Raw genomic sequence first — 27,397 nt, forward strand, 5'->3', positions numbered from 1 at the left:
TGATATAGAGAGCTAGGCAATGCCCATGATGATGACTGAGCTGTGTAATGGGTTATCACGACTACTTCATGACTACCTAAAACCGTCTTTATTCAGAAACTGTGATTTATGTACTCAAAAATAGCCCTCTAGCCTTTTTCACAAGCCTGTATTACGCAATGGGTTCCTCAAAATTCCACGCACATTATTATTGATTTACTTTCTTCCAGATATAAAGTTCTTTTTGTGAATAAAATGATGGCTTGTTTGAAAAAAGTTGGTACTCATGATCCTAAATTCATAAACTCAAAGTTGCAAGTTGGGTGCTTAATATCACATCGGCTTTATGCAGCCATATTTGTGTATGGGTATCCTAGGTATCTTTGTGCTTCAGGGATATTCTGAACAACGATATTAAATCGAGTTGAGTGATTACCCAGGCTTTATTTACAATAACTTTAAAAATGAGGTTTCATTGCAACTTTGAGGGCATTTCCACCCTTTATCTAAAAAAAAGCACAATTTTGCTGTCCATGGGCTAAAAGTGTGTTTATTATAAAGTGTGTTTTTAATCTGGTAACCACCTTAGCTCACCAGTTTCTCCTTTTAATTCTGAATCCATACATACCTCATATGTTATATTTGGTTAAACTAGTCAAAAGTTGTAGCAGTTTAAATATTTTGCAGCGCCCCCGTAGAGGCTATTTTGTTATCTGTGTGTTTGACACTCGGACTCAAATTGTTCTATAGACCCTTCACTTCAACTTGGAAGTGAAAACCAAACTTTAACACCAATTTGAAATGACTGAGAAAAATTACACATACATACGACCCCACTATTGGGAATCAAAACTACTATTTAAAAACTACTCAAAAAGTTTTGAAGATTAGGATAGCCTATTTTAATAATGGTTATAAATTGTGTAAAGCCAACACTGATACACAGGTCAGTTTGTTGTCCACTCCAAATAATTTTCCATAAGCCAATGCTATAAAAAGTACATTATGACAATGCACCTTACTTAATCAGTCTTATTCAAATGATGTTAAAGAACAATAATAAATACTACAAATATTGTATTCAGATATTTAATCTTATACTGATGGCCAAACTATATTTCTTTCTGATATCCACTCTAAGTACTTGGCTGTAAGTAACATGGCTCTGAATTAAGAAATTAACCCTTAGAACCTAGACTGTTTTAAGGGCTTTTCCACTACCTTTAGTTGTAAGCATTTAACCTGGTCATTGTAAGTGCCATTTACACATGCTATATTTTTTTCAGAACAGTCTAGGCTACCCAAATCTGCCACCAATTCATATTAATACTTGCATTGATTTAATTTTGATTTTTAAATAATACAAAGACAAAAAGCGTATTATACCATTCTTATTTTGAAATGTATCTCTGTCAGCTGGACATGACTTTCATCTATGTGTAGGGCAGACTGTCCTGTATCTGGCAATATAAGAACCATGGTGGAGGGGGGCTTTAGGGCTGAGCAATTTACAGACATGTGGTGTGCGCCTTACAGAAATAAATGCCTTTTTTTTTTTTAGTAATGAAAAATGCCCTTTCTGCGCTCCATATCTGTGACACGAACTGATCTGACCTGACTGAACACGAGTTTGCGTGTTCTGTGTGTACACTAATGATGATTCTAAAACAACTTTTTACTGCATTGTCATGAACAAAGTGAATGCAAAAAGGTGTTTCTTTGTCGAATAAATTGGGATGCAATGTGAGTCTCGAATTGGATGCCATGCAGGAATTTGCTGATGTCATTTCGTCTGTTTTATAACCCAGAAGGATGTACTTGGTATCAAATGATAGCTCTGTATCTCCTCTTTCATCTGACATGCGTGGCATATCTATCCGATCACGGGTTGGTGAGTAGGGCCTAATTCAAACGAGAGTTGGTTTTTGTACACAATGTTATTTTGCAGTCACCTTGTCTGTTTTTATAGCCCAGAAGCTTCGATATACTTGGTACCAATAGATAGCCCCGCGTCTCCTCTTTCTTCTGATATGCTTGCCATATCTATACGATCACGGGTTCGCGAGTAATTCAAACGAGAGTAATGGGTGCGCAGGTAAACTATAAATATGAATCAATTGATTTAATTTCATGATTTTTTTTTTCATACTTGATCGCACAGGCAAGAGTTTAGTCTCTTTGGAAAGCCCCACTTCTGCTCTGTCACACAATTAAAGTTTCATCTCGCTGCGATGAACAGTTCTGGAGCAATGCAACAAAGAACTCAGGCAAAGCAGCCTCTGCCTGACCAGTATGGCAAGAACCACACGCAGTCAGCAAATTATGTTTTTTTATAAAGTAGCCTAGCCTAGGCCCTATTAGCTACTTTTATTGGAGCCATGATATGTGCCTAATATGCTTGCATTTCACCCGAATTTTATCGAAATATTTTTGTAACAGCGTTACCGCGGGCATCCGATTATTTCTGATCAGCCCCACACGTCAATGTCAATGTCAAGAGCCTACCTAAGGACAGCCCAACGCAGCTCACTTGGCTATGATTCGTGACACATTCTAATCTTATTAGCATTAATGTTCCAACTCATCATCAACTCACCTGTTGTTACTGAGGTTAAGTAGTAGGCTAGGCTAGTCTACTGTCAAGTGTTGTTAACAGATGACTTGAATTGTCCCGCTGCTGCTGCTGCACTAGGCCTACGATTTGATCACAACCATGGGCTACACTTCCTGACTGGGCCAATGGTCGTAGATAGAGTGCAGTAGGCCTAATTGGTTCAGTCCCTGCTTTGCAAATTGTTGGCAAAGTGCCGTCGAAAACGGCAGCAATTTTTTTTTTCTTTTTTACTTTTCACTGAACGGAGCTGGAGGGGCCAGCAGGGTGGCCAAGCTTTGACCAGTGGTGGCCGTGGCCCCCCTGGCCACCACGTAGCTCCGCCCCTGCTGAACATGCAATAGTATTTACTTAGAGATAGAGAATAAAATGTTTAAAGTTGTGTCATGTTTAATGAAGTAGGCTATCAAATCCGTTTTAACCATGTCATGGTCCATCCATTTCAATAACCTGGCAGCTTCGAAAATCTAAGGCTGAACGTTCATAACATATTCTGTTTAGGTTACTATGTTTATAAGTTAGTAGACCTAGTTCATAAAACAGAGTAGGCAAACCTTTTCTAAATCGTCATAAGCTGACGACATAGGCTACTGTAGTTGTTTAACTAAACCAATTCCACACGTCGTTCTCTGTTTACAGTAGGCTATTACGCGTCATTTCACTCAGTGGCCACACGCACAGCACGTGAATCTGCAAGACACCAGCTTGCTAATGGTGGTAGTTCACTGTGATAAACATTAAAATTATAGCCTGACGGCCCTAGCAGTGGCGCGACTGGCTGGGGCACCTGCACCGTACGCCGGTGACCCGGGTTCGATTCCCGCCCCGTAGTCCTTTCCGGATCCCATCCCGACTCTCTCTCCCACTCACTTCCTGTCAATCTCCACTATCCTATCTGATTAAAGGCATCAAAAAAAAATATATATATATACTTTAAAATTATAGCCTGACAAGCCAGACTAGGCAATAACATATTTGCTGCCGCTAGGGTGCGTCTAGATTTCTAGGCTATTAAAATTAGCTTTGAATTTAATCAATAAGATGGAAGATGTTTTATTTTGATATAATTTGCATGTAGCCTATGTATTCTCTATTGGGTTGTAATCAAAATTAAGTTTTAAATAAAGTTAACACGTTTTCTGAAAATTTTGTTCCATGTGCCCTTTTTTTAAATTTGAGCCCCTGCCCCTTCAAAGGTCTCTGCACACCCCTGAACAGAACTGTGTGTGTGTGTGTGTGTGTGTGTGTGTCAGGGGAGGTGGGAGGTGCAAAGTTAAAAAATGGCTGTTTTTGTCATTGATAGATAATTCATTTATAGACATCCATACTGCAATGAAGCGAGAGCTTCTCAAAAAGGAGGCTTGCAACCTTGATTTCAACAATTTCTCTAAAAAGTCTTGAAAAGTCAAGAGGGAGGTATAGGGAGAGAGAGAGAGAAACAATGAATATGATGTAAAGTGTCATGTACACATTGTCACCTATAGTTGATACCTGAGCCAAAACAGAAATTTGAGAGGAGGACTGACAAAAAAACTGTTTAGAAGAATGAGAGCAGGTGACCCTACCTATCCAGACCAAGGGTGGATGTGAGAGAGCAGAAGATTAAGGCAGAGCAAGGCGATTTGGAAGGAACGCAGAGTGAAAACACAAGATTAGTTTTGGTCAGCAGTATGACCTGCCCGATAGTCGTGCCTCTCCTTGTCCTGGTTCTTGCCATGGAGACCCGAGCTCAAGAGGACCCACTCTTACCCTTTACAGAGTGCCTGGATGCAGAGGAGCTGGTAATGCTGAAATGGGGCTTTGACGACGTCCAAGGCAACATTACCTTTGAGTTGTGCGTAAATACCAAAGGCTGGATCAGCTTTGGGTTGAGTCCCGATGGGGGCATGACTAGGGCTGATATAGTCATTGGAGGAGTGAACTCAGATGGATTATTTTGGGTTAAAGAACAGAAATTATGCTCATACTTTTCTTTTTTTATCTTTCTTTGTCCATTTTTCATCTTGCTTTTGTAATGAAACATTTAATGTGACATTGTAGTAATGTGTCCAAGCGGATGGTGAGACTCAGGCAATGAAATTCACGTTGATGTAATTTTTTTAATTTTTATTATTGATATCAAGCTACCGGCAGGTTTAGGCAACAGACAAAACAAACACTGATACAAAAAGGAAAACACCGGGACAATGCCCACTAGGTTCTATGCCTACCTCAGAGGCCTTTCAGCAGGACCTCTCACTACTGAGGAGGAATCGAAACCCCTGACTGCGCTATGCAGACACCATTTAAAACACTGGACTAAACCATGCATAGCAACAAATCAATTAATTCAAATTCACCACATTTTGGTTAACACATGACATAGGCAATACACATTACTAACAATCGTTCATGTTATTTCCATACAATGCCATAATAAACCTCACTAAGCACCAAATAATATTGCCACTCTAAACACACCTGCGCCAATAAGCGCTCCCACGTCTGATGCGCAGAAAAGTGTCCCTTGCCCAATACTCCAGTTTGCTCCCCTGCACCCGGAAAGCAACTGAAGCACCGACAACAGGCAAGTACATACACACAATCATACATACACTCGGACAAAGCACTTCCATCTCCCAGCTAGTAAGCATTGATGTTATACTGCGCGCTTTTAGAGAACGCTTACATTACTGATAAATAGATACGCTTCAACCTCTGTACCGCATATCGCGGCTTTGATTCCCTATGTTTAACTTAAACCCATTTCTAGTGTTACCTTACCCCCGTCTTGACACGCCTTAGGTCTGTACCATTCACAACATGTCATCAAACAAATCAACATCGCAACATGCTTTAATAGCGCAGTCTTTGTGAAAATGTTTGTAAAGCCATTGTTCACGTTGCGGCGGGTAAGCCGCCTTTGCCAGTGACAGACGCACTGCGCTCTGTCACAGACATCTTGGAAGTCTTTAATTGAGTTAAACTTCGCTTAATTGATCATTTTTAAATTTCAGAATCATGGAGCCAAGTAGGTTTCATTCATCCAGCAATATTCAAAGATCTTCCACCATCTTCTTATTACCCTTTGCAGGACCATACGCGTAGATTACGGTGGGGACGGGTGGGATATGTCCCCACCACTATTTAGGGCCCGAGCACCGAAGGGCGCAAGGCCCTATTGTTTTTGTAAGGATTATTATTATTAGGGCCCGAGCACCGAAGGGCGCAATTAGGGCCCGAGCACCGAAGGGCGCAAGGCCCTATTGTTTTTGTAAGGATTATTATTAGGGCCCGAGCACCGAAGGGCGCAAGGCCCTATTGTTTTTGTAAGGATTATTATTATTATTATTATTATTATATTAACTTTGTCTCAGAGCGTTTTCCTTTTTTGAGGTGGTTAACATGGTCGAAAACGCTTGAAATTTGGCACACATATCAGGTGTCACGCAAAGCAGTTAGGTACAAGAGCTTGGCCCTGGGCGTGGCCCAGGGACTCAGTAGCGCCCCCTTAGGTGATTGAGGCAGTGGTTGGCACATACTTTCAGCTAGACGCATCAAATTCGGTAGGTATGTGTATCTCCCAGAGATGAACAACTTTCGTATGTACAATGCATTAGCCACGCCCAACAGGAAGTGAGGTATTTGGGATTTTGTGCGGACTAAAATGTGATGAATTGTGATGCCAGAAGACGTTCTTCCCATCGGTGAAAACGCATGAAATTTGGCACACACGTCAAGAGGTACCATGAATACACAGGGGAAAAGCCTTGGCACTGGGCTTGGCCCAGGAACTCCATAGCGCCCCCTTATGTCACTGTGACTTGTGGTTGGAATATAGTTTTAGATACACACACCAAATTTGGTGGGTGTGTGTAACTCCCAAAAACAATCAACTTTTGTATTAACATGCCATTAGCCACGCCCACAGGAAGTGAGGTAATTGGGATTTTGTGCATTGTGGACATGATCAATTTTAACGTACTCCTCCTAGACGATTGATCCGATTCATGTGAAAGTTGGTATACATGATGCCAATATGCTTCTGATTCTAAATTGTGAAGCTTTTTTTGATATGTTGTAATTTGACGAAATGGCGAAACTATGAATTTTAATACCCTTCCACGTTAACAATAAATGTGTCTTAATTCACCATGCATGGCTTGAAATGTTTTAAATTTCACAGGTCTTTGAATACCATGGTAGTGATGATATTCACATGCCCATAATGTATATTTGGCATAGCGCCACCACCTGGCAACAGAAAGAATGGCAATTACATTGATGTTACATGATCAATTTTAACATACTCCTCCTAGACGGTTTGCCGGATTCATGTGAAATTTGGCTAACATTATGCCAAGATGTTGCTGATGTTAAATTGCGAAGGGATTTTTGATATGTTGTAATATGTCATGATTTTAATATCTCACCATATAAACTGGAAATGTGTCATATAATCACAGTGCATTGAATGAATGGTCTGAAACTTTATAAAATATTGGATATCATTATTGTGATGATATTCACACATATAATTCACATGCCTAGCATAGCGCCACCATCTGGCCAAACAGGAAATATGCCAGAAATGCTCTATGCTTTGAATGAATGGTCTGAAACTTCTCAGGTTAATAGATATCCTGATTATGATGATATCCAGACACCCAATGGGCCTGCCTGGCATAGCGCCACCACCTGGCCAAGCAGGAAATGTGCCAGAAATGGACAATGCCTTAAGTGATTGATCTGAAACTTTATAAAATATCAGATATCATTATTGTGATGATATTCACATTCGTAATTCACAGGCCAAGCATAGCGCCACCATCTGGCCAAGCAGGAAATGTGCCAGAAATGTATGCCTTGAATAAATGGTCTGAAACTTCTCATGTTAATATATATTATGATTATGATGATATCCAGACTCCCAATGGGCCTGCCTGACATAGCGCCACCACCTGGTCAAGCAGGAAATGTGCCAGAAATGGACAATGCCTTAAGTGATTGATATGAAAGTTTACACAAATTTTGGATATCATTATTGTGATGATATTCACATGTGTAATTTCAATGCCTAACATAGCGCCACCATCTGGCCAACCAAAAAGTGTATCAGAAATGTTCTTTGCTTAAAATGAATGGTCTGAAATTTCTCAGGTTAATATATATTATGATTATGATGACACCCAATGGGCCTGCCTTGCATTACGCCCCCACCTGGCCAAGCGAGTAAATGTGCCAGAAAATAAAATGCAAAAACAAATAGCACACGCATCAAATATGTACATTTCACAAATGAACCACGTCGGTGCTTTGTTGGATTCCGACATGTCACGGCTTGCGGCCCGCAGGTGCTCGGGCCCGCCATTGCCGCTTGCGGCTATATTTATTATTATTATTATTATTATTTTAACTTTGTCTCAGAGCATTTTCCTTTTTTGAGGTGGTTAACATGGTCGAAAACGCTTGAAATTTGGCACACATATCAGGTGTCACGCAAAGCAGTTAGGTACAAGAGCTTGGCCCTGGGCGTGGCCAAGGGACTCAGTAGCGCCCCCTTAGGTGATTGAGGCAGTGGTTGGCACATACTTTCAGCTAGACGCATCAAATTCGGTAGGTATGTGTATCTCCCCAAGATGAACAACTTTCGTATGTACAATGCATTAGCCACGCCCAACAGGAAGTGAGGTATTTGGGATTTTGTGCGGACTAAAATGTGATGAATTGTGATGCCAGAAGACGTTCTTCCCATAGGTGAAAACTCATGAAATTTGGCACACACGTCAAGAGGTACCATGAATACACAGGGGAAAAGCCTTGGCACTGGGCTTGGCCCAGGAACTCCATAGCGCCCCCTTATGTCACTTTGACTTGTGGTTGGAATATAGTTTTAGATACACACACCAAATTTGGTGGGTGTGTGTAACTCCCAAAAACAATCAACTTTTGTATTAACATGCCATTAGCCACACCCACAGGAAGTGAGGTAATTGGGATTTTGTGCATTGTGGACATGATCAATTTTAATGTACTCCTCCTAGACGATTGATCCGATTCATGTGAAAGTTGGTATACATGATGCCAATATGCTTCTGATTCTAAATTGTGAAGCTTTTTTTGATATGTTGTAATTTGACGAAATGGCGAAACTATGAATTTTAATACCCTTCCACGTTAACAATAAATGTGTCTTAATTCACCATGCATGGCTTGAAATGTTTTAAATTTCACAGGTCTTTGAATACCATGGTAGTGATGATATTCACATGCCCATAATGTATATTTGGCATAGCGCCACCACCTGGCAACAGAAAGAATGGCAATTACATTGATGTTACATGATCAATTTTAACATACTCCTCCTAGACGGTTTGCGGGATTCATGTGAAATTTGGCTAACATTATGCCAAGATGTTGCTGATGTTAAATTGCGAAGGGATTTTTGATATGTTGTAATATGTCATGATTTTAATATCTCACCATATAAACTGGAAATGTGTCATATAATCACAGTGCATTGAATGAATGGTCTGAAACTTCTCAGGTTAATAGATATTATGATTATGATGATATCCAGACACCCAATGGGCCTGCCTGACATAGCGCCACCACCTGGCCAAGTAGGAAATGTGACAGAAATGGACAATGCCTTAAGTGATTGATCTGAAACTTTATAAAATATTGGATATCATTATTGTGATGATATTCACACATATAATTCACATGCCTAGCATAGCGCCACCATCTGGCCAAACAGGAAATATGCCAGAAATGCTCTATGCTTTGAGTGAATGGTCTGAAACTTCTCAGGTTAATAGATATTATAATTATGATGATATCCAGACACCCTATGGGCCTGCCTGGCATAGCGCCACCACCTGGCCAAGCAGGAAAATGTGCCAGAAATTGGTAATGCCTTTATTGGTTGATCTGAAACTTTATAAAATATTGGATATCATTATTGTGATGATATTCACATGTGTAATTCACATGCCTAATATAGCGCCACCATCTGGCCAAAAAGTGTATAAAAAATGTTCTTTGCTTAAAATGAATAATCTGAAATTTCTCAGGTTAATATATATTATGATTATGATGACACACAATGGGCCTGCCTTGCATATTGCCCCACCTGGCCAAGCAAGTAAATGTGCCAGAAAATAACATGCAAAAACAAATAACACACATATCAAATATGTACATTTTACAAATGCACCACGTCGGTGCTTTGTTGGATTCTGAAATGTCATGGGTTGCGGCCCGCAGGTGCTCGGGCCCGCCATTGCCGCTTGCGGCTATATTTATTATTATTATTGTTATTCCACTTTTTTGCTTTCCTGTTTTTGAGGTGGTTAACATGGTCGAAACCTATTGAAATTTGGCACACACGTCAGGTATCATGCATCGCAGTTAGGTACAAGAGCTTGACCCCGGGCGTGGCCCAGGGACTCGCTAGCGCCCCCTTAGGTGACTGATCCCGTGGTTGGCAAATATTTTGAGGTGGTTAACATAGTCGAAAACGCATGAAATTTAGCACACACATCAAGTGGTACAGTGAATAGACAGGGATAAAAGCTTGGCACCGGGCGTTGCCCAGGAACTCCATAGCGCCCCCTTACGTCACAGTGACTTGTGGTTGGCATATAGTTTTAGATACACACACCAAATTTGATGGGTGTGTGTAACTCCCAAAAACAATCAACTTTTGTATTAACATGCCATTAGCCACGCCCACAGGAAGTGAGGTAATTGAGATTTTGTGCGTTGTGGGCATGATCAATTTTAACATACTCCTCCTAGACGGTTGATCCGATTCATGTCAAAGTTGGTATACATGACGCTGAGATGTTCCTGATCATAAATTGTGAAGCCTTTTTTTGATATGTTGTAATTTGACGAAATGGCGAAATTATTAATTTTAATACCATTCCACATGAACAATAAATGTGTCATCATTCACCATGCATGGCTTGAAATGTTTTAAATTTCACAGGTCATTAAAGACCATGTTAATGATAATATTCACATGCCCATAATGCATGTTTGGCATAGCGCCACCACCTGGCAACAGAAAGAATGACAATTATACTGATTTCACATGATCAATTTGAACATACTCCTCCTAGACGGTTTGTCAGATTCATTTGAAATTTGGCAAACATTATGCCAAGATGTCGCTGATGTTAAATTGTGAAGGGATTTTTGAATGTTGTAATATATTTGATATGATTTTAATATCTCACCACATAAACAGGAAATGTGTCATAAATCACAGTGCATTGAATGAATGGTCTGAAACTTTTCAGGTTAATAGATATCATGATTATGATGATATCCAGACACCCAATGGGCCTGCCTGGCATAGCGCCACCACCTGGCCAAGCAAGATATGTGCCAGAAATGGAAAATGCCTTAAGTGATTGATCTGAAACTTTATAAAATATTGGATAGCATTATTGTGATGATATTCACAAGCGTAATTCACAGGCCTAGCATAGCGCCACCATCTGGCCAAGCAGGAAATGTGCCAGAAATGCTCAATGCTTTGAATAAATGGTCTGAAACTTCTCAGGTTAATAGATATTATGATTATGATGATATCCAGACACCCAATGGGCCTGTCTGCCATAGCGCCACCACCTGGTCAAGCAGGAAATGTGCCAGAAATGGACAATGCCTTAAGTGATTGATCTGAAAGTTTATTAAATATTGGATATCATTATTGTGATGATATTCACATGCGTAATTCACAGGCCTAGCATAGCGCCACCATCTGGCCAAGCAGATAGTGTGCCAGAAATGCTCAATGCTTTGAATAAATGGTCTGAAACTTCTCAGGTTAATAGATATTATGATTATGATGATATCCAGACACCCAATGGGCCTGCCTGGCATAGCGCCACCACCTGGTCAAGCAGGATATGTGCCAGAAAATAAAATACGAAAACAAATAGCACACGCATAAAATATGTACATTTCACAGATGCACCACGTCGGTGCTTTGTTGGATTCCGACATGTCACGGGTTGCGGCCCGCAGGTGCTCGGGCCCGCCATTGCCGCTTGCGGCTATATTTATAATTTGAATTTTGTCCCCACCACTTCTAAAAAAGTGCAAACCAATTGCGACCGAAAAAATCCCCACATATGAAATCATCGAGTCTAAACCATGCGATAGGCGCGCACAATGACATCCTCACAGCATGCACACCTGCCTGGATATGTGTGGATCGAGTGTTGCGTGGTTAAGGTTTTTTAACATCCGCACCCACCCGACCCTCCAGTCATAATGCCTGCTAGAGTTGACTGTAGCTCGGAATGCAATCGGTTGCCATAGTAGGCTATCCTAAAATCCAGGGATAAAACAAACCATGAACTCGAGGGTCGGTCTGGCCTATATATGTATATTACAGATAGGCTATCTAGGCGATATTTGTAACATTTATTTTGTATTTGGCCTGTTATAAAATCATGTAGGCCTATTGAACAATTTAAACACATTGTGAACCCCAAAGTTGGAGAGACATTGCTGCAAATGTAAAACCGGATTACTCTGGAATGGCTAACTGTACAGGGGAGTGCTTTAAACTTTAATTAAAACTTTAAACTTTAATTACACCTTTGTGTTCGGTAAGGTCTGCTGTTTATTCTGATATATTTGTCATGTGTTGAGGGAAAGTTCGCGAAGCCAAGATGAATGGGTAGGGAGACGGGCGCAGAAAATATGATTAAATTAAAGCTACTTTTCTCGCGAACCGTTTACCACAACAACTAACCACCAACATCGTTTAAAAGCTGAGAAAAAGCTCTTTCGTGTGATACATGTGATGTCTGTGATGAATAGGCTATTTCGCAAGTTGTTCAGCAAATTTGGGTGGGACAGAAATACCTTTACAGAGCAGCAGATCAGGGCTGGCCATATCGGCTCTGATGTAGGCTACATTGATTTAAATGCATTATCGCTTTACTACCCAACACGCGAACAAGAAAGAAAAGAAAAAAGAAACCAACGAGCTTATGTCACGATTTCCGATATGCCTAGTCCTAGAGAAAAGACAGCTATTGGTAACCTAACAAGTAGTTAGTTGTCCCAAAGTTGTCCCAAACTTTGAGACGACCTATACTCGCATTAACTGAATCTTATCAACCCGAACTGCGATGTTCCAAACAGAGTGACAGGATGCAATGCCTAATAATCTCACTGCCTATGGCATAACTGATACAGTGCGCCTAGGCCTACTGTTAAACACCTGAAAAATATTAAGCTGCTGTTTTCTTTTCATGACGAGCACTAGGCCTACTTTTGAATGATTTATGACTGAATGGAACGTTGCGTTTTTATGCGCCAGAACTGCTTATCACGTCGTCGTCGTGTGACAAAGTTTACACCAATCATCATCTTCTAATGTATCCTTATGTCGAGATGTCCATTCTCTTTGCCCTAGGTTATCATTTGTGCGTGAAGCAAGCACTTTTCAAACCACACTCAAGCTTATGGTTATTGTCCCCACCACTATTAAAAACAAACTGACGCCCTTGTGCAGGACTACCATGCCAGTGGAAATGAGAGGCCTGTACTTGACCAGAAGCAGAGCTACAGTCTGCTCTCTCTCACTGAGACCGATGGACAGACCACCATGAGGTTCGAGAGGTCCATCATGTCTTGTGACACAGATGACCATCCTATTACTGTGAGGCACAATTTCCTCCAAGCAATCGTTATTTTGCCTAATTAATAGGATCAGCTTGTGATATGCTTAGGTGAAGCTAGCGATACATGCTTGTGGTTGATGCTTTGACTGTCCCCACTGTGTCAAATATTCAATATTTAATCATTTAATTAACTTATGGATTTTTAAAAATAATTGTTATGTCTTGTTATGTTCTCTGTGTAAAGCACTTTGTGTGTCTAAAAATGTCCGATATAAATTCTATAATATACAATATTACTAGACAGGCCCATATTTACCGTCAGAGCCGGACAGTAACGGAGTACATTTACTTGAGTACAGTATTTGAGTACAATTTTGAGGGATCTGTACTTTACTCGAGTACCTATCATTTTTGGGGAGTACTCATGACTTTACTCAAGTACATTTGAGAGGCAAATATTGTACTCTTTACTCCACTACATTTCTATCCATAACCGTGAGTTCCCGTTACTACTTCTAAAAAAAAGGAAAAAAGAAAAATCTCGGAAACCCTCAATTTGTTGTTTCCCTCTCAAACGTGATTGGATTGTGCAGGCGCCACTGATTGGGACAGCCTATCAGCAATCACCTTTATTTCCGCCAAAGTCAACTTCATGGTCAGATTTAGATAAGAGACGAAACCATGGACGAAACAATGGATGAAGACGCAACAGGTCCATCCCGGGAATGTGCCAACCTGTGGCCCCACCTCGCAGGACTATTTCAATTTTGTGAAACAAGTTAATGATAGTTTTCGCTTGAAGTGTTTCAATTACAAAATAGTATTTTGTATTTGAAATACATATTTTAAATACATGTATTAGAAATACTGCCCATCCCTGGCAACATGGTAAAAAGATGAAAATGACTTGATTTTACTTCCAATTCATTTTACATTCTCCAAGGTATTAACATTAACATTTTTCATAACTCCATGTATGACGTTTCTGTACATAAATGTAAGCACTGTGGCAGTAGTAATGCAATATTTAGAAAATGTAGGCTACTCTTGTACTCCTGATACTCAAGTACTTTTCAAAACAAGTACTTCAGTACTTTTACTTAAGTAGACATCTGACTGTTCTACTTTTACTTGTACTTGAGTAAAATTTAGCAAAGGGTATCTGTACTTTTACTCAAGTAATGAAGCTGTGTACTCTGTCCGCCTCTGTTTACCGTATAAATCTCAAGGAAATTGATAAAGTCATGACTGTGGTTTTAAGGAATGCATGATATTATGAATAGTCATCTGGGTGACTTTTGAACTGTCATTTGATTGGACCGTTTGGGCAACCTCATTCACTTAAGGCTTAGACAGTTCTGATGCATTGCCCATAAAAATGTTTTTAATTTATCATGGTTATTGAGGACAGTAGAGAGTAATTTACCAGACTGAGGATCATTTTAAAATATTGTGTTTTTACATTTACCCTCCTTATACTATACTATATGTAGACTATTCATAGCAAATTACTTAATGAAAGGAGATCATTACAGTCCAGTGCAGACGTGTGTGCCGGCTCTCTGGCTGCTCAGTTCTTGGGCTAGACGTTGTTTGCACATTGCTCTACTCTAAGGAATCATAGGACCACCCATGTCACAACTGGTGATTCTAAAATAGCAGAAAAACAAGTTTTTGGCACACCTTCTTAAACATGGTCTGTAAATAATAGGCACAAAGTGTGATTGTAAAGATTCATTGTGGTCCATTGTGCAGGGAGTTTAGCTGTATTAAATGAAGCTATTTGAGAGTGTGTGAAATGAGAGAGCTAGAGGATGGTGGAAGCTGGATAGGATAAGAAAAAAGCTGGATAAGTTCAGAAGAGTTCAGAAGAGGTGGAGATGGATATCAGTTTCTCATGGAGTTGGTTTTGTTGTGTTTGTTGTGTAACACTGTTAGTTTAGTTTCTAGGTTACTTGATGACCTAGACAACCACAAAAATGTTTCCCCATTATTAGGTGTTGTGATTAGGCAATGGCCTAGAAAGTTTGTCAAGAACTGTCAAAGTTCAGTGGGAAATTAGTGACCACTTAATCAAGAGGTCTGTATTTTAATTTGCGGTGATAAATGACCCTTACTTACTGAGAACAATACTCAGAATAAATCTCACTAATAGGCCTACATCTGTTGGAATTTTCACCATAATATTTGGACCAAAATTTCCTTCATCAAAATGTTTCCTTTTCTTAGACCTCTTGGAGATCATATAGTAATGTGGCATATATCAAATATCAATATCAATCATCGCTCATCTCCCAGTTTGATCTACACACTATTGCGCAGTTTATCTTTAAGACTTGTCTAACCACATCTTCCTCCCACCTGAACTGCAGGAGCTTCCAGTCAAGCTGATCTATGCGTATGGGCAGACTGATCAGATTGGGTATCACAGACAGCGCCGGGGCACCAAGGAGGTGAATCTGCTCAAGTACATGCCTCGCTCCGACCCCACCCAGAGCCAGTACTTCGACATGACCATTTTAAATGTATGTAAACGACTTCTCTCATATCTCCTATTGCGTCCAAATATGAGAACAGACCTGGCAAAAAGCAATCAGTGTTTTGAACTGAATCATATCACCTTGTTTTGCAGTTCACAATTCCTACTGAGGAAACCCGTTATGAGTGCAGGATAATGAATGCTCCCACATTTGCTGAGAAACAGCACATCTATCGGGTAGGCAAGAAACTTTGTATTGGAACTGAATGGATATGAGACTGAAAAAATGGAAATTCATTATTTAAGTTATCAATAATGTTTATTAATGGATGATTACTAATGGATGACTATAGTTGGATACTAATGCATTCCTGTCTACACTATGGCACACAAAATAAATCCTGCGGCAGAAAGTTAGTACTACAGTGGGATGAAGTAAAATGTATGAAGTAATACATTTATAGGGAAAGAGTTCATATTTTTAGGTTTGAACTAAATTTATGTTGTGTATTCCAAATGAGTGAATCGATTCGAATCGAGTTCTTTAACAAGAAACATGTTTCACTCAAGGTTTTGTTACTTTGTTGAAAATGATTCCACATGTAAATCCACGTTTGCTCAAGTTAAATGCAAGTGATTTATCTAGATTGAAAGACGTTGTTTTCTGAGACTACCTGATGATGCTGTGCTGTCCTTGCCCATAATCTAGATCGAACCACTGATTGATCACCTGGATCTCGTGCACCATTTGCTTCTCTACAAATGTCCGCCGCAGATGAACGAAACCTTTCAGGGGCAATGCTACATTAGTCACACAGTCTGCTTCCAAGTCATGGCTGCATGGGGCGTTGGGGGCGGGGTGAGTTTTTGTTGTTGTTTTTTAAGGTTTTTAAGCAAGACAATAAATTAAGAAATGTAAAAGCTTTTATTGTCTGGTTCATGCATGATGCCTCTCAAATAGCAAGGACGTTGCTTTACTGTACCTCTCTTTAAACACTGATGTGGAAATGTGAATCTTTCTGATCACAGGACTTCGAGGTCCCAGAGCATGTGGGGATTCCTATTGGAGGAGATGAGGGGGACTGTCTGTATATAGGCTTGAGATCCACTACAATAATCCAACCTTTATTGAAGGTACAGTACTATGCAGACCTGTCTAAACTCTGTTGTATAGCAGGTGATTGCACAGAGCTAGATTCTGTGTAGTTTAAACAATGTTGCCTCACAATGTCAGAAAAAATGCTGCTATACCCTTATTCAGTAAAGTCCTCTTGTGGGCTTTTTTGTAAGTAAAACAAAACTACAGCCAGTTGGATAGAAAGTGGTTTGAATATCAGTTTCAAACTAAGTATGAAAGAATGTTTTGCTCTGTATAATTTGAATTCTAGAAATCAAAGCAAATGACTTGAAATTATTAATTAATGATTTAAAAGGATTAATTAATGTTAACTTAAGTGGACTGCATGGCATCCGCTACCACAGCGACACCCTTGGTTGTTATTCGAAGTTGTAAGATGTCACAACGGTAATGTCCAAAATGTCTGCCGTGTCTTGTCCTCTTTCAGGTCGAGTGGACAACTCAGGGCTGCGCTTTCACTACGCAGCCGAGCTCCGCAAGCATGATGCAGGTGTTCTGATGGCTGGTTTAGCAGTGGCCCCTGGGTACAGCATACCACCCAATGCCACATCTTTTCACACATATGGTGTGTGTAACACTTCCATTAACACAGAGGTACTTTAATCATCAGTTTGTCCGATCATGTAACATTGCAATGTTGCAGAATGTTCCGATTCATGAAATGATGGAAGTTGCTGAATGTCATCTTCATAAAACTGCAGATCCTGCAGATGTTTATCACGCCTGCGTCGGAGGTACTAACGTAAACGTCTTGACTGAGTGACTTAATCCTTTTATTTCTTGTTTTTCTCTTTTTTCTCTCTTGTTTGTCTTTTTTTTCTTTTTCGCATGTGTGGGTTCCTCAGGCTAAGGATATGCAGGTGTTTGCAACTGGACTGCACACTCACCTGGCAGGGCGGAAGGTTCGGGTGGGTCACTTTAGGTGAGATGGAGATGTTTCATGTCAACAAAACATATAAGAGAAAACTACAAGTATAAAATGAAAGCAGATGAACTCAGAGTTAAGTACCTTGTCCAAGGGCACAAGGTTCAAGGTCTTTGTTGGGAATAGAACCCACATCTTTTCTGGCTGCTGCATGTTAGCCCAGCTCCTTAGCCACAATACTACCACCACTTTACATGAAGAATTTTATACAAAAATATACCAAAGGCAGCAAAGGGATATGATTGCATCAGTGACTATGTTAACTATTGACCTTATTCAGAATAAGTCAATATTGCAATTATGGGGTTTACATTATTTGTTGATTGACTATTCCAGACATATTCCTGTGTACATGTAATGCAGCATAACCCAATTATTACTAGTAAAGACAATTGAAAATTGTTATAGGACGTTATAATTATACTCCTGTCTTTATTCGATTCGGAATACTCCTGTCTTTATTCAATTATTGCTTATTCCAACTATGAACTTACTTGGGTTAAAGGAACACGCCACCCAATGTCAGTAGTGATATATGTTCTTACCTTAACTTTCACGAGTTGAGTCATACCTCTCCTGTGTCGGTACATGCACTCAAACGCTCTGGTGCGCGGCGCGAATGTGTTAGCATGTTGCTATGCTAGCGGGCTCAGACGTAGCCATAGAGGGAGGAAGATAGCAGTAATCAAAAACATCCACGTTTTCCCTACTTAAATACAGTTGCACGAGTAGTTGATAAAAATGTGTAAGGTCACACAACATGAAACGTGGCGATTTTCCAAGCAAAAAAACAGGAGAACTACAATGTGTGGCGCAATAGCACTTGGGAGTACTTCGACCTAGCGTAGTAATATGAATTAACACCTAATTGTAGATCCCAGCCATGCTTTCCGCCGTTTGCAGCAAAGCGGAATTCTATGAAACATGAAATCAATATAATACTTCTGCTTGTTATCACAACCCTTCACAATGCATGTTTTAACCATGATTGTTCACAATCTACTTTACCACTACCTGTCAGTTCAGCTCAAACTAACGCCAGCAGGGCAGGTTGTCTCTATTTACGGAAATGACTGTGTGCCGCGGGGGGGGGGGGGGGGGGGGGGGGGAGGAGGGGGAGGCTGAGGGGTCGGCTGAACTCTGTGGTGGAAAGGATCTACAATTAGATGTTAATTAATATTACTACGCTAGGTCGAAGTATTCCCAAGTGCTATTGCGCCACACATTGTAGTTCTCCTGTTTATTCGCTTGGAAAATCGCCATGTTTCATGTTGTGTGACCTTACACATTTTTATCAACTACTCTCAACTGTATTTAAGTAGGGAAAACGTGGATGTTTTTGATTACTGCTATCTTCCTCCCTCTATGGCTACGTCTGAGCCCTCTAGCATAGCAACATGCTAACACATTCGCGCCACACACCAGAGCGTTTGAGTGCATGTACCGACACGGGAGAGGTATGACTCAACTCGTGAAAGTTAAGGTAAGAACATATATTTCTACTGACATTGGGTGGTGTGTTCCTTTAAGGTAATCAGAAAATGCTGTTAACCGGTATATGCCAGTGTATTAAAATATTGTCTAAATTGGTGTAATATCGGTATATTAATGTCCATGTAAACTACGCAGTTAGAGGAAGAGGATCTATCACTGGAGGGAACAAAACAGTTTGCAAATTCTTCAGTCTCTTATCTACTATGTTTCAGGGATGGCGAACAGATTGGATTTATGGCCTTTGATGATTACTACGACTTTGAATATCAGGAAGTCAACAACCTGGGCAAAACAAAAACTCTTAAAATGGTTTGCATCTATGGTTTATTATCATGTAGAATGTTTTATGAGATTGACATGCATGACAGATCAGATATTTGTAGGCCTACTTAAATGTGAGGGTGTTGTTTTTTAAATGTAGACCTCACAGTTGGTGTATTATAATGTGTTCTCTAGGTGAATAGGATCTGGAGAGACCTAGAGAATATGGATGGTTTAGATTGTGAAAGTATAACAATATTTCAAACTTTCTTAAAAGTCTGTGCTAACACTTGCTGCTAAAGACTAACCTGGGAGCATCAAACGATAAGTAAGACACAGGACTATGACTTAAACATAACAATTGGAGTGTACCTCACTAATTACCCTGGTTTATTTTAATTTATTACACTGCTTGGTTGAATTTCCCACTGTCCTACATTCTTTAGAACGTGTATTAACCATATGCACACCTGCGCGTCGGGGCCACTTTACAACCTCGAACGTGCATTCATTTCTATGGACCGAAGCTGTGTCGTCCATTATCCCTTACATAATATCTTGGAATTCTATGAAATAGAATGGAAAACCTGTTCCATCTCTACTATATCCTCAGCTGGGTGGCTTGTATTAATATTGTGCTGACTGTGTTGTAGTGAATTCTACACGATACTCAGCCAGAAGACATGGGATGAAGAGGCAGTCACTGAGTATGTGAGGACCTTGAAAGATATCCCGCAAGACCTTATGGTAGATGATGGAGAGGCAAGTGAAACACATACTTCATCCAAAATGCCATATTTGTTTCTGTAGGCCAAGACCCAAGCTCAAATCATGACAACATATTCTATGGTCATCAAAACGCCCTATCATAGCATAGACAGATTATTCAAGGCATGCATTTTCTTCATCTATTTCATATTTAGATACTGACCTCCCTCTCAATGAGACTCTTTCAAGGCTCAAGTTTTCACTGAAATTGTGAAAGCACAAACATCAGTTTACACACTCTTGGAGACCTTATACCCTAGGCCTATTTCAAACATATATAATTACAAATCTAAAATGCAAATAAACAGATATACTTCCCTCTCTTATTTTGGCAGAACACCTACTGGGGCACCATTGACAAGATCAGTGACATGGAGAGCCCGACACCCAGCTGTGACAGAACTCCACCGCTACCAGGGCCATCAAACGCATCCAACATGGCCAGCGTGTCCTGGATTCTGCTGCTGTTGATCTGGGCAGTGATCTGTGCATTCTAATGTTAGCACCATCCCTGTGTCTTTTCAGGTCAGGTGTCTGAAATTTCCACACCAAGCACCATATAAATCAAGTGTTTGGTCACATTAAATCCTAGTTGTTCTGTCATGCAGTGATACCTTGTAATCTGATACTTGTACACTTTAAATTAAGCAGTAATAACAGATAAGATAAAGATAAAACAAAAAGAGATGTACTTGTAGTTTTCAAAAAGATGAGATAAAACAAAAAGAGATGAAGATTTTTTTTGCAATCATTTTGCAATAAATTATTTACAGCTTCAGTTGTAATTTTGTAATTCTGTACGCTGCATTATTTTTTAATTTTTTTGTGAGACTCTAAATAATAGTAAATGGACTGATGCAGCAGTACTGGTTGTGTGTTTTTTCCTAGAGTATCAGCCTTAGATCCATTTCATTTTAGCTCTTGTTGAAATCAACGTTTGGACATTTGGGATGGTGAGGGTCAAAGGATTTTAGTCAGTAGAGCAGTCCCATCTGTAGTGAAAATATTAGGCCACAAGGGGGCACTCAAACTCTCTCACACGTCATAGCCCACTTAGTAGAAATGGAAAAGGAAAAACATAGATATGCACTTTCAGTACATAACATTGAGTTAAAAACACTCAGTAGTAAGTAAGTAAGATTTAAAACCGTATGCTCAAGCTAATAATTAAAAGAACATTGACCTACAGCTGATAACCACAAATATGCAATTCAGACAGGTATAACTTCACAATGATGAATGGGTCAATCCTAATTATTCTATTCAAAATAAAAGCCATCCTTACTTCTTTTTCATGTTATAGTCAGTTAAAAAAATGTTGTGTATTGTTACCAAAACAGAAACAGCTTATACTATTGAAGTGTAGGAGAGGCTGCGACATGAGATCACGTCTGGCACTGAAAGTAGAGAGAGGCCACAGACACGTTCCTTACGAGGAGAGTTGTGTTGGGCGCTCAGTTTGCACATGTTGAACAATAAGACAGACTGGTGAAGCAATGGTAATATTACGAGAAACTAGTGTTGTCACGATACCAAAATTATGACTTCGATACGATACCTGCAAATATCTCGATGCTCGATACTGAAACGATACCACGGCGAAATCCTAAAATATCTGGAAAAGAAAGGAGGCAGACCTCCTTTGTGTATTGAGACATTTGTGTTGAATTTGGTGCACTCTAAAAAACATTGGGTTAAAAACAACCCAATTTCAACCCACCCACTGGGTAAATAGTGGTCGAGCCCAGCACTGAGTTATATTAGCCCCGAAAATTGGGTTGTTCGGTCAACCCAATGAGTTGGGTTGATAGTCTAACCCAAACATTGGGTTATCGTAACAAAACTGTTAGGTTAAACCTACATAATTGTTGGGTAGGCTATCTTATACAACCCAGGATTTATATTATTTTCACTGTCATTTCTGGGTTATGCTGACCTAATCTATGGGTTATTCTAAGTATCTTATTTTTCTCCTTAATCCAATCACTATTAATTGATAATAATTCAAATAAATGTTTGCAAATCATTAATGTTACAATATAATGTTTTAAAATCCATCCAATGGGCAACAATAGCCATGCAATGAAATAAAACAGTTCGACATTTATTTATTTGGCAGTTTATTTTTTGAACAGATAGCTAGAAAAAGCTTGTGATACTTCCATGAAGGCAGGCAGATTCCACCGTCTGTTTTGGGGATCACCCCTGTGAATCAAAGAAAAAAAAAAAGAGTGCATTAATCACTGTTATTTACAGAACTTTATATCAAGATTTTCATGAACCATTATCATTGAATGATGTTGACAAACATTAAAAATCCACCAGGAGACAAAATATTAGCGCAACACACTCGGAAACCATGACCACCTAGGAGTTGTTATAATAACTTGTAGCTTCTAGAAGTTCTATGCTAACGTTACCGGGTAACGTTAGCTAAATGACTGTCTGATGTTACAACCAGAGCCCGTCTTCTCTGCTACAACCAAAAACACCCAGTAACGTTAAGTTACATGGCTATAATATGAAGCTACCCTGAATGAATTAATAAGATGTTGTTTGCCATTATTATTACCGTACGTGTGGCTTGTGAAGAGACTAACATTACTTCAACTGTGTTGGCTAATATTAGCTGACAAACGTTAGCTGCAAGTCTAGGCTACAACCACCACGAAGCATATTTAATTAGCATTGATGCTAACTATATGGTCTGCTAATGTTAACCAGCTTGGTATGCTCATTTTAGTTCGTTGTAAAAGTTCGTTTTGTTTCTGTCAGCAGTTCATACCCAGTGAACAAAGAACTATGTTTTTATGAGTCTGTCTTTGTGTATATTTAACATGAACAGTAATTGTAAGTTAATGTTAGCTAACGTTAGTTAGCAGACTCATAACAGGTTATATAACCTGTTTGAGGCTGAACGAAATGGGCAGGCAGAATATCCATTCATATCATGAAGGGTAGCTTCTACATCTCTGGGTGGACTTTTAAAATCCGTCTGGATAAAACATTTAAAAAAAGTTAAAGACACATACCTTACGAAATCGCCTGATTTCCATTGCATGCTGACAGCTGGTGGACTGGACAGTTGGAAGAATAACGATGTTTTTTCGAACTCTCAAATAACTATGCAGCTGTGTTAAAGTCACCCAGGTGCTGGGTAGTGCATAGATATATGGGTAGTGTACTCCACGTCAGGTGGGAGAGAGGAGGGGCGCTGTCCTAAACTATCAACCCAACAAGCTGGGTTACAGAAAATAACCCAACATGAGTAAAAACAACCCCACAAAATGCCCTGACAGCCTCAACCCAGCGTTTGGGTTGAGAAAATAACCCAGTATTTTTTAGAGTGTGCACTTTTGTAGTGTGCAGGTAAATTCTGGGTTCTAAACTTCCTACATGATGATTATTTTTTATAGTCAGTCAAATAGTAATTTGTTTGTGATTAAGTCCTTTATTGTTTGTTATAGTTCATTTACATTGTGTTGTGTTTTGGCAATAAAGTACCTTTAAAAAGCCAAAGTAGCTAGATCAAGGTCAGTGTTGAAATTACTGCATGTATCAGGGTAAGCTGAGGGGTATTTCACAAAACCTAGATAAGGGATTAAGCTGGGATTTTTTGGTTATCCTGGATGAATTTAGCCTAGGTTTCACAAAAGAGATGGCACAGTTACCATGGGGATTTATTCTCTGCACCTAGCCTGGTCCCGACCAGGCTAACAGCCAAGCTAAGTTAATTCTAATGGTAATTATGTGGTCTTATTGGTTCAGCTAGCTGTCATTCACATCAGACCTCCGTGCTCATTTTTAAAGAGCTTTATTCCATTTATACACTATTTGCTAAATGTATTTGCTCGCAAAACAAAAAGGATTGTCTGCCTACTACCATATGGTTATTATTTTAATTGTGATAGCCTTATAATTATTAACATAGGACTAGGTACTCATTGTTTACTTATTTTATTAGACGTTTGATGAATAGCCTACTGTAGGCTAGTTGATTGGAAGTGGAGGGGCAAGTTTTCGAAGGTGTTTTCAACTATAATATAAAGGTATATCATACTATGTGCATCTTTGTAATGGAAAGCGCTTTTTTTAATGACGTTGGGTGTCGAGACAAGGAAGCATTCACACGTCGGTGCATACGTAAATTTGCATTCAGTTGGTCTACCACGCCTACTCCTGCTGTTGTACAGAAATAGCCATGATTCCCCATTCCAAAAAGGACAACTTTACTTCATTGTTAGTCTATATCAAAAGCGGCTGTTCACTTTGTGAGAATGACGCTATTTTCCGCGTCTTTTTTTATTCCAACCGTGAGTTCTTTGGGGCAGAAACGAGAACGCGCACACATCCTGAATTACTTACACCTGGCTTGACATAGTCGCTTCTACTGATCATGGATTGGCGTTAGTGAAATGAGTTGAGCTAGGATGACCAGACAACGCTATGTCAAAAATCACTTTATCACTTATCTTGGATGTCTTAATTCTGCCTTTGTGAAATACCCCTCAGGTCCTGCTAGCTGTTGTCTGTCTCTCACTGATTACCATGATTGACAGAGTTGCGGCTACTGGGCGACGTGATTTGGACAGGGCTGGTCCCTCCCAGGATTTTATTCTGTGTGGCTTGAAGGTAAGCTCCTTCACGCTGAGGCTCACCTACTCGCCGTTTTTTTTTATCAAATAGGTAAAAGGAGTAGCCTAACTATAATCTTTGTATTTTTATAGAGACGGCACATTTGATCGTCGAAGATTGGCCACCTGGTGCATTGCCTGCCATCACCAACGGGCTGCTGTTTTGTCTCTGGATGTTATATTCTTTTGTGCAACTGTTGTATTTTGTGTTATTTGTTTGTCCCAGTTCAGTACCACTAGAAACAGGGGGGCTTGACTGGTGGTTACAGTCTTTAGTTTCACCTGGTGTGCCTGACGTGAATTTTCGTCACTTGTTGCAGTGTGAGTTGTGTTGAAGTGTCATAACTTGTTTGCAGTGCAGTGTAAATTGTGTGCACGATAGCTCTGTCTCTCTCCCTCTGCTGTTCCACCAGTGATCAAGCCCCTGTCCTGTCTATTGTTTTTAGGTCAAATTCTGTAGCTCCATTTGTATAATAAATAGATATATTTTTATAAAAACACGTCTCTGTCTAGCATGTGTCGAACCTGTGTTGCCAATTAGCAAGGGTGTGTGTGAATTGGTGACTAATTTCCTAGTGGTGACATACCCTAGGTGGCGTAGTCTGCTACTACTTTCCCCTTTTGAATCTGCAACACATGCAAATCACTGAATGCTATGCAGAGGCATAATCTTTAGGCCATCTGATGTAGGCTATATGGGATTTCTTTGACAGTTGCAAAGGTGAAGATAGTCCCAGTGTACAAGTACGACGTTCCAACCAGGTCTTCGCCAGATAGGCCTACACCATTACCTATTGCAATATATCAGTGTACATTACGTCTATTTCTTTGATAACATTATTTGCTACCACATAACAATAAACCGCTATTATTATTAGGACTCAACACGCTTCAGGGGTATTATGCTGTAGTGGGCTTTAATTAGCGCATTTCGGGTAACCTGACCGCCAGATGGATTTGCTCCGCATATTTGCTCGGGAGTCAAGCGTGCTAACAATCGAGCTAAAAGCCTGGTCTGCTGTCTCTCTTACTAGCACAACTCTTAACTCATTGAATGCCAAAAACGTGCGTTGAGTGCCAAAAAGTAATATTACGTTTTTAGTTTTTTTTTTAAAATTACGAAACTAGACACTCTAACACACCTTATATGTGATTTTGGGAACTCTGTGATTAATGTGAAAACGCACAATCTGGACATTTTATCTGGACATTTTATCATAACTCGGTTGCTGCTTTGGGTCGAATCAGTGACGCATGCATGTCAGGTCAAAACCAGGCCATTTTCGTGGGTCTATCACTAGGTGGCCGTCTCGCCAGGTCTCGCTGATCACTTCCCGGAAAGTTTACACAAGTAAGTAACAGGCAACACTTCATATTTCATGAAAGACGTTATATCTCCATTTCTAAAAAAAAAACAGCGATTTTGATGAAAACTAGCCAGCTTGGGATTTCTCAGCAACAGAGGCGTGTAGAAATACACGGTTTGCACCCACCGAGAGCTTAAAGTCTCACCTTTTAAACGAGCCATTGTATGTGTTCATAGCTATAACACAGAATAGAGCTGCACAGTCCCGCCCACAGCCAAAACGTGGTTAGGTGCCGGATGTAAGCTTCCCATTCATTTGTCCCATTGACGTTTGGAAAAATCCGTATCTAAAGAGTTTTACAGCATGTCTTAGGCTAACCAGCTACGGCATAACTCATAAGCATACAACATATCATTTCGAGTGAAAAAACGAAGAGAAAATCCAAAAAAAGTCAAAGGTACAAGACTGTGTACATATTTTCATTTCCGAGCGAAGGAACTACTCATCCCATAAACCACCGGGCCTCACTGAAAAATATATAGCAGCACGAACCAGCGCGAAATATTTCATTTCCAACCGGCGACAGCAGCGAACCCTTTCCTCCAAACAGTGATATTTATATAGTGATTGTGCAGTTAATAGCAGTTATTTCAGGAGTAATCGTGTAAATAATAGTGTTTTGATATTTAATTTTATATTTATCATCGTGTATTTTATATCGTGTGTGTGAAAGCGGTTAACGTTAACGGCAGTGCTTCATAACGTTAACGTTACCTGACTCATCCTATGCTGTCATCACTGCTCAGTCGGGCTGATGCATGGTCTGCTCTTGGACCACCATATTCAGTTTATTAATTTGCCGTGAATTATTACACAAAATGTTCATTAAATGCACGAAGTATTCCTAGGTTAATGATTAATATGAATCATACAGTATGAAGGCTACAGTAGCCTAGCTAATGTTAACTAGCACTGCTAGCAGCATTAACATTACAACCTCCCTGCTTAGCTAACTCACCACAACTTTGTAGGTCTTGTCCCTCATGCTGCTGACCCTTACAAAACCCACAAACTGACTCTCGGACACACAACAGTCAACAATGTGACCCGATTTAAAGTGGCTTTCACCCCTTTGGACACTCACTAAAACATAATATTCATAGTCTG

At 39.8% G+C, this 27,397-nt stretch overlaps 1 long non-coding RNA gene and 1 pseudogene across 1 annotated transcript; one reads left to right on the forward strand and one right to left on the reverse strand.

Annotated features, from left to right (window-relative positions):
- The first annotated feature begins 4,260 nt into the window (after positions 1–4,260).
- LOC143102913 (DBH-like monooxygenase protein 2 homolog) lies at positions 4,261–20,786 on the forward strand (annotated as a pseudogene).
- Positions 20,787–22,380: 1,594 nt separating this feature from the next.
- LOC143103217 (uncharacterized) lies at positions 22,381–23,429 on the reverse strand. Its single transcript, XR_012982751.1, has 2 exons — positions 23,322–23,429; positions 22,381–22,494 (listed from the first exon to the last, which is right to left on the reverse strand). It is a non-coding gene; the product is annotated as an uncharacterized LOC143103217 (long non-coding RNA).
- Positions 23,430–27,397: the final 3,968 nt, after the last annotated feature.

Source organism: Alosa pseudoharengus, unplaced genomic scaffold, assembly GCF_046254945.1.
Source record: "Alosa pseudoharengus isolate Yale_2024_CS ecotype anadromous, Long Island Sound unplaced genomic scaffold, YU_APseudo_1.1 YU_APseudo_1.1_scf_4, whole genome shotgun sequence".
In the NCBI taxonomy this organism is placed as follows: Eukaryota; Metazoa; Chordata; class Actinopteri; order Clupeiformes; family Clupeidae; genus Alosa; species Alosa pseudoharengus.